The following is a 9195-nucleotide window of genomic DNA, read 5'->3' as shown; positions in this document are numbered from 1 at the left end:
GTGATTGGACAGGGAAAAGGGAGGCAGAACTAAGAGTTGCAGAGATAGAAAGCATCTCAGGGGAGAAGAAAGAAGGCCAAAATGGAGGCGGATGTAAACCAGCATGGTTTTAACCAGCCACAGGTAGTTATGATATCATAAGGTTAATAATTGGGATAAAGCTTTTATCATTATCAATTGGTTCTGAAATTATTATATTGGCATCTTATAAATTGAGAATTTATTAATACATAAATCTGATTGGTTAATTATAAGCTTCAAGAGTTTTGTTTCTACCAGGTAGATGGGTGGTGTGAGGGCTGACCATGGAGTGGACAGTCGTTCATTGGATGGCAGCGAGAGGAACTTGGGAGCTCCGGACCTCCTGGAGGGTTGGCAGGTAGAGACAAAGCCAGTGGGACTGAAGAGAGACCCAGAGTTGCTGGCACATGTGCAGGAATGTGCCAGCTCTTTTTTAAATATTTCCTGCAACATTTACCTGCTAAGGAATCTCACTGACCCTTTCTATATGTTCTTAAGTGTGTTAATTAGATGTATCATATATTTTGAGACACATTCCCTAGATATTTTGTCAGACATTTTTCTGTATGTTCATATAAGCATAGTTGCCCATGAAACAAATTTGTATTGGTGGACATTCTGCCTTCCCAGATTTGTATAAACCTAAGCCAACACTTGAAAACTCAAGTAGATTAATGGATGAGCTCCCTGAGTCTTTGTGGCTGGGCATGGTGGTGCATACCTTTACTCCCAGCACTTGGGAGGGAGAGGCAAGCAGATCTCTGTGAGTTCAAGGTCAGCCTGGTCTACAAAGCAAGTCCAGGATACCCAGAGCTACTTTAAACCTATTCTACTTTTAAATGTGTAGTCTGAGAAAAGAGATAGAGCAGCATTCTGCACCCCCAGATCATTGTCTGTTGACATTTGCATCAGATAAAAACAAACCACATCACTGTTGATCCTCTGTCCTTAGGAACTTTGGACTATGGGCATTTGGCTCCAGTCTGACACGTGTTACATCTCACTTCCTGTTTGGAAACAAGTAACAATCTAGTATGGAAGCAGGGAGATCTACACACATGTCACTGAACACTTAATAAATTCTCATCCTTCCACCTTTCACAGAAAAAGGACAAGAGGGAAAGATGAGGAACACAAATCGGAAATTACTCTTGTTGTGAAATAAACTGAGCAGATCCTACTTAAGATGACTGGTGGAGGAAACCCCCTATAGCTGCTGTCAGACTGCCTCTGGCATGGTGCCTGTAGTGTTTCCCTCTTGCAAATTTGGATGTAAACTTCCAGTAATGAAATTAAACTTTGAGCTGAAGAGATGGTTCAGTGTGTAAAAGCGCTTGCCCCAAAACCTAATTTTGATCCTTGGAACCCACGAAGTAGGAGAGAACTGACTGGCAAAAGGTTGCTTCTGACTTCTGCAAGTGCTCAGATGCATACATGCACATGTGCATATATACATTTATTAATTAACTAGTTAAATGTAATTTAAATTTTTAATGAAGTTTAATTTCCAGGAGTAAATGAGGGTTGATGACAGTCCTCTGGCACTATTCATATACTAGCAACAAAATTGAATTGAAGGTAATTTGAAGGGTCAGTCATTGTAATGAACATAATTTATCTTACTGCAGCTGTAGGACACACATGTCATGAGAGAGAAGGGGCGATTATGTAAATATTGTATTATTATCTTACATCGTCTAGTAGTAAAGTATACCCACTAGATGGCGCTTGTGTACTAGCAGTTCTCAAATATTTACCAATCTATGTAAGTATTTTTTCTGGTTACCAATAGGCCTAGGAATCTGCAATTTAGTGAAGGGTACTTACTAGCATGGCTAAGAGGATGGCTTATGGAGTCTAAATGGCAGGATTTGAAACTTGGGTTTTCCCAATCGAGAACTAGGGCAATATTTATTTATTTATTCATTTATTTATTTATTTATAATATTTATTTATTTCCTGATCCTAGGCTTCCTGATCCATCAGAACGGTTAGAAATAGAACCGATCTCTTAGAGCTGTTGTCACCAACTCGATAAAATTCAAGTTAATTTAAAACACAAACATGGAATAGTTATGAATATATCATCAGTACTGTTGTAATACAAGTGTTCACTGATTTTCTCTGTGAACCACAGAATACATGACTATTTTAAAAGATAATGATGATGCCATTCTCTCTCTTGTAGTGCATCCTATCAAACCCTAAGCTCTGAAAAATTGCAGGGTAGTGAATGGGTGAGGTGAGGCTGGTTTTTGCACTTTGTTTCAGACTTTCTACTTTACTCGGAAGTAGGTGGAACCCATTACAAAAGGCACTAAGGCAGAGGTCAGATAGCAAAACAAGATTTGTACTTGACGAGATCACTGTAAAAGGAGAGGAGGCACTGGAAATGAAAGATGGGTCTGGAGTCAAGTAAACAGGAACACGGGTCAATAAAAGATTGCCTCATTTCTAATCTAAGGATGAATCTTTGAAAATGCTAGAATTATTCTTATCTATGACTCTAAAGATAACAACTTGAACCTTGCAAATATTTTCTTCTTAAGGAATAAAAAGTCTTGGGAGTAAAAGACGTTTAGTCTAAAACTGTGCGCATAGCTTCCCCGACTTATACACAGTTTATATTGTAAAGTAACCCTGAGGGCTCCTTCCTAAGTTTTGAGCATTCCGTCCTACAAAGAGGAGTCTGCGAACTTTGCAACCACAAGGAAAAGCTGGGCAGCTTTTCACAGAACACACCAGGAAGGACCAGCATTCCTCAGAGAGCCAGGCTGATGAAACCCACCTAATGTGATGGGTTTTCCAAAACTGCGGGAGCTTTGAAGTGTCTAACTCTAAAGATGACTCTGACTCAGAGATACTGAAATACATTTTGGTTTCCTTTATCATCCTGAGCCAGTATGGGTGAGGCTGCCGGGGAAGGGGGGGCTGGGGCACGGGGTGGGGTCTGGGGGGTGGGGGCTCAGAGAGCTGGATCCAGGGAAGAGGAGAGCAATCGTGGTTAGGTCTAACAATGTCCTTTACATACTTATACCTTGAATGCTTCTTCCCAGCTAATGAGAACCCGTGGAACCTTTGAGAGGTGTGGCCTAGCTGGAAGAAACACATTGCTAGCGATACTCCTTGAAAGCAATAGTCAGCCCTTTGTTCTTCCATGCTGTCTGTTTCCTGGCCCGCTGCCCCGCTACCCCATGAACAGCACTACCTCATGGCTCTGGCCTCCATAAACTGAGCTGCCCCAGACTTCCCTGCCATGATGGACTGAAACTCTGTAAAGCAACAACAAACCCAAATAGATCGGCTCTCTTGAAAGCTGTCAGGTATTGTGGTCCCAATAATGTGCCATTAACCAATACAGATGATTGGTACCAAAGAAGTATGGTCACTGCTATGACTAATCTTGATCATGTGGCTAAGTCTTCGAAACTGGCATTTGGAATGAATTTGGAAAAACTTGGAGATGTAGGCTTGAGAAGCCATAGAACGCCTTAAGTAGAATTTGGTGGCCATTCCAGTTGGCATTCAGAAAACCAAAATGCTGAAAGAAAATGGAGATAGTAAAAGTTACATTCACACATTTTCAGACCAAATAAGTTCTCTGTTGGGATGAATAGGGCTAGAAACTAGCTAGTCATGTTACCATTTGGCAACACTACCTCATGTGCCCTGGCCTCCATAAACTGGGTCAGTGTTTTGCTGATGTCCTGACAGTCTGAGTGAGGCTAAATTCAGAAGTAACAGACTCATTAGCTTGGAAGAGGACATTTCAAGATAGTGTAGCACTTAGGATGTATAGTAGTTACTGATAATTATACAAGACCCAAATAGAGCAAGTTCCACAGAACGGCCATGTGGGCTACAAACAGGAAAGCCACAGAGATGGGTCTGCCAAACCCATCAGTGCTCATATCACGACACAACAGGCCCCAGTACTGAACATGGAATTGTAGAAAATAATAGCTACCCCAATGGGCTTTGGTTGGTGTCGTTCCCACCCCTTGTTTCCACGTTCCTGTTTCTACTGCTTGAATGGGAATATTTTTCTCAGTGCCAATGTACTTTAGAAGCTTTTCTTTTCCTGTTTTATTTTATACAGAATCACAGCTAAGAGACTGCCTCAAGTCTCGAAAGAGACTCTGGACTTTGAACAATGTAGGAACAGTTACGATTATGTGGACTTGAAACTGGGCTGAGTGAACTTTGCATTCGGAGGCAGAGATAGAATGGTACACTTTACATCTGAAGACTCTTCCTCGGGCTTCTATTTTAAATGCTCCCTTGCTGACATTGCCATTTTCTTTCAGAGAGTGAGAAACTTCTATGAAATCACGCTTAAAAGTATAAGCACGTCATTGGGGAGCCAGTCTTTGAAGAGGATACCTGGACCCTGCTTCCTGTCATTCTGTGCTTTCTGATCCACTGTGATAGGAACAGCTGCAATCACACATTCCCAATCCCAAAAACTGAGTGGTTCCACTTAGTCTCTAAGCTAAAAATGTGTAAAATGTAAACAGGGAAACTGTTCTCTCCCCGCCCCCCCTGTTAAAGTTTTCAAAATTACGTATACATAGGATTTTATCTTACACTGCTTTTTTTTTTTTTAAGATGAAAGGAATCAGGGATGCTAGAGAAGTGAGGTGGGAGTGGATGAGTGGGTGGGAGAGCACCTTCTTAGAGTCAAAGGGGAGGGGAATGGGGTGGGAGACTCGTGGAGGGGGAACCAGGAAGGGAGATAACATTTGAAATGTAAATAAATAAAATATTGAATAAAAAATATTTCTTCTAAATAAAATAAAGATGAAAGGAATCCAATATGATGACTTTCACATTTTACTATCAAATTATTTACAAATAAATGCTACAAAGAAGCTTATTTTGTTGGGAGTAGCTCTGTTGCTATGTAGGCAAATGCTAAATTCTGAACCCCAAGATCTAGTGGCCATCCAGACGAGTGCATTCTCATGGACACCACCCTTTGTTGTGTGAGCCTTGTCCCCCTATTTAAAGCTGCTTGGTTAATAAAAGGCTAGAGCCTGTGATTGGGCAATAGAGAGAAGAAGGCGGGGGCTTGAGGATCAAACAAGGGGTCTCAGAAGAGACCACAGGAAAGGAGAGAGAAATGAGATAGAGGAGGAGGCCACCATAAGGCAGGAGGGATCATGAGCGCGTGGCCAGGAAAAGTGTACCCTGAGGACAGGCTGATGACTCAGACTCAACCAACAAATAACAAGGGGCATATGGTTTGGATAAAGTTGACAATAGCATAGAACCTGCCCGATCTAGGCTTACACTTGTAAATAAAATACCAGGTTTCTATGTCTTTTATGCAGGCTACCTAGATGAAAGAATTTATTTACACTTATTTAAAATGTGAACACATGTATAAGCTGGCTTTGCTGTAGGGAGTTTCTGGTTGGGGGGTGTCTCTGCTGTTTGTCAAATTTAAACACTAGGTGATATGAATCCCTTCTTTGAATTTTTAGAATCAAGAGAACCCTGAAAGTCATGATTAATCTAATTCTTCTTCTCTATAGAGGGTATTTGGTTAACACAGAAGAGCTCTATGCATGGTTATAAAAATAAAATTGAAGATTATTATTTTAACTCATGGTAAAGAAAGAGATCAGAATGAATTTTCAGGACATTTTGGGGAGTAGGGCCAATAAATTGATGGCGAGCAAAGTAGGGGACACACCACAGAGCAGATTACAGAGTACCCAGCCAGTCACCTGATGCCCTGTGGGTAATGAACATTATAATTCCCAAGAGAAGTTAGTTGTCCTGGAGTGTAGGACAATGATGAGACAGAAAGATGACTCCACATGAGCAGGACCCCTACACAGAATCCAGCACTGTGGAGAAAGGCTTACGGGATGCCAGTTAGGGGAATCAGCAAGCACGCTTCCTGCGGAGAAGCTCTCTGCACTTGGTCCCCCTTGGAAGCTTGTCATGGTGTTACAGCCGGGAGCTACTCCAAATGTCTTGTCTGAGCTTGCCCGTATGAAAATCAAAGGACCTTACACTCACTTATCTCTGGGAATCCACCCTTCTGCAGAGTCGGCATGTATCTGCCTGGAAATCCCGTTTGGTCCTGAAGAAGAGCCTTTGGGAATGGGGTTGATGTTAGTCCCTTTACTCACAGACTGGTGGTGTGTGAAGCATGGAGCAACAGATGGTCCTTCCTTTTTCGACGGGTGGCTTAGAAAGCCAGCTGCAAGATGCCAGAAGGAACAGCAGTTACACAGAACATGAAAGGATCTAGTCTTGGGACACCATAGCGTGGGTGGTAGGTTGCACAGAGCCTGCCTTTGCCCATCCCCCAGCATGGAAGATACATCCTGTAGAACTTGCCTGCTCTCCAAAGAGGTTGCACGTGCTGTAAGGCCTGGCACTGATGCTCCCTATCAGTTACTCTTCTGTTGCTGTGATTAATCCCCATGACCAAAAGTTTCCAAATAACTTATAGAGGGAAGAGTTTGCTTGCAATGTTCCAGAGGGGTAAGAGTCCATCATGGTGAGAAAGTGTGGTCACCAAGCAAGAGGCTTGGTTGCTGGAGCAGGAAGTTAAGAAAACACATCCCCCTCCTGCTGCTTGTGGATCAAGGTATAGAACTCTCCTCAGGCGGTGGGGTCTAGAACTCTGCCAAGATTCAGAGGTGCTGTATAATGTGTTAAGAAGAGGTTATAAGGAATGGTTTTATCAGATTTTCTTGAGTTATGGTGGCTGAAACATCAGTTCTATCTTGTGGGAAAAGAACTAAATGGCAGCACAAAAGGAAATCTATAATAATAGAGTACTTTACTAAGCAAAGGAGATTAAATAGAAGCCACAAACCAACAAACTTGGCAAACAAGGAAAGAAACCTGTTAGCCATAAGACATGTTACAAATTCATCAACATCCAGTAGCTGTAGACTTCAGAAGAAAAAACTTTTCAGAAATTTTGTCAAAACAGACAGAATTTCAGCATATGTTCAGCGTCTGAGGTGGAGACTAAGCCATTAGAAAACACTGCTGCCGTCTCAACTCTTCTCAGTCAAGCTAAGATTGATAGGGACAGAAACTTTCCAGGTCCAGCTCCTAATCAGCAGCAGCACATGCACCTGTCAGCAGAAAGAACAGGGATACACCACCAAATCATTCTCAGCTAAAGTGTGATTCTCATTTGGAGATAACAATTCCAAAGTCCTTGAAACTGAAAGACTCCGAGAAAGTGGATGAAAAACAGCTGGTCATAGATGCAGGCCACAAAAGATTTGGAGCAGTGTCCCGTAATGTCTGTGGAATGTTCTATACAGCTTCAAATCCAGAAGACGAAACCCAGCACCTGCTTTTCCACAACCAGTTTATAAGTGCTATAAAGTATGTGGGCTGGAAAAAAGAAAGAATTCTTGCTGACTATCCTGATGGTAGGATAATAATGGTTCTTCCTGAAGACCCAAAGTATGCCTTGAAAAAGGTTGATGAAGTTAGAGAGATGGTTGACAATGATCTGGGTTTCCAACAGGCTCCATTGATGTGCTATTCCAGAACTAAGACACTTCTCTTTATTTCTAATGACAAAAAAGTAGTTGGTTGCCTAATTGCAGAACATATCCAGTGGGGCTATCGAGTTATAGAAGAGAAACTTCCAGTTATCAGGTCAGAAGAAGAAAAAGTCTGATTTGAAAGGCAAAAAGCATGGTGCTGCTCAACGTTGCCAGAGCCTGCAATATGTGGGATCAGTCGGATATGGGTCTTCAGCATGATGCGGCGAAAGAAGATAGCTTCTCGCATGATTGAATGCTTAAGGAGTAACTTTATTTATGGCTCATATTTGAGTAAAGAAGAAATCGCTTTCTCAGATCCCACTCCTGACGGAAAGCTGTTTGCAACACAGTACTGTGGCACTGGTCAGTTTCTGGTCTATAATTTTATCAATGGACAGAATACCACCTAATGCAGATCTGGCTTATTGTGCCAGAAGACATCTTCTGAAGAGAAAGGAATGGTTGCTGACTTTATCCAGGAACTGGAACTAGGGCCATTTTTTTTACAAATGAATTCAGGACTGGCAACAACCGTATAGTTGTTCCATTTTCATAAAATTGTAAACAATGCAGTAATAGCTTATTATTGTTTTGTTTTTTAAAAGAAGATACTTTATTATCTTTTACAGAAATTTATGATTGTATTTTATCTATAGTTATTTAGAAATGTTTACATGCAGCAGATAATTGTTCATAGTGGACTGAAGATTAATGCAAGGACTATGGTCTCAGTGATAAGTATATTTTGAAGTTCTTAATATGGAAATACACCGGTGTAGCTTGGTACTGTATTTTTTTATATTGATCTGCTGATACCAGTTATAGGTTTAAAGATTGTATTTTCAAAGTGAAAACCAATGCTTTTGAGTTACCATTCAAAGAGAGTACAGTATTACACACTTAAGAATTTGAAGTTACTAAAGTATACTCTAAGGAGACCCCACAGAAAAGGAGAGCTCCAGTGAAAGACCGTGTATAGTAGGGAGTGTCTCCATTGCTTATTTTTCCGACACTGATGGTAGAAAGGGAAGGTCTCTCATGTGGAGCCATAAATGACTAGAGTCACAAAGAACTACAGAATAGTTGTAAACTAAATGTGGATGGCTTGGTATCTGCATTGTTATCCCTCAGAAATACTGCACTGAGTGTACTCCCTCATTACTGGACTTCATCTTGATACTTGTCTGTCCTTCCTGGTGCCCTCTACTTTTAAAGGGTGATATGTCGAAAAACTGCTGTGGCCTTTTATGACCTGTATATAATGTAGAATAAAATAATAAAGTACTTGATGGCTTTTTCTAAGTGAAAAAAAGAAAAGAAAAGAAAAGAAACACATCCCAACCACCAACACAGAGCAGAACAGTGAACTAAACATAGGATAAAGCTACATACTCCCAAAGCTCACCCCAGTGGCAAGGCCGGACTTCATAAACCTTCCATACCGTGCCACCAACCGAGAACCAAAATACCTCACAGACCTAAGCTTGGCTTTCTAAGTCAATCTATACCAACCTTCTTACTGCTGCGAAGTTACTCATTTTGTAGTAACTCCTGCCATGGACTGGGGTTTCTCACGGGGGCCCCTTGTTCCGCGGGACAAGGGATTCTGGCCAGGTGGGCACGGGATTCGGCTTTGACAAAC

At 41.4% G+C, this 9195-nt stretch overlaps 1 pseudogene; it reads left to right on the top strand.

Annotated features, from left to right (window-relative positions):
• Positions 1 to 283: 283 nt before the first annotated feature.
• Positions 284 to 7963, top strand: LOC116083427 (annotated as a pseudogene).
• Positions 7964 to 9195: the final 1232 nt, after the last annotated feature.

Source organism: Mastomys coucha, unplaced genomic scaffold (assembly GCF_008632895.1).
Source record: "Mastomys coucha isolate ucsf_1 unplaced genomic scaffold, UCSF_Mcou_1 pScaffold12, whole genome shotgun sequence".
In the NCBI taxonomy this organism is placed as follows: Eukaryota; Metazoa; Chordata; class Mammalia; order Rodentia; family Muridae; genus Mastomys; species Mastomys coucha.
This window is presented reverse-complemented; position numbering and strand designations above follow the sequence as displayed.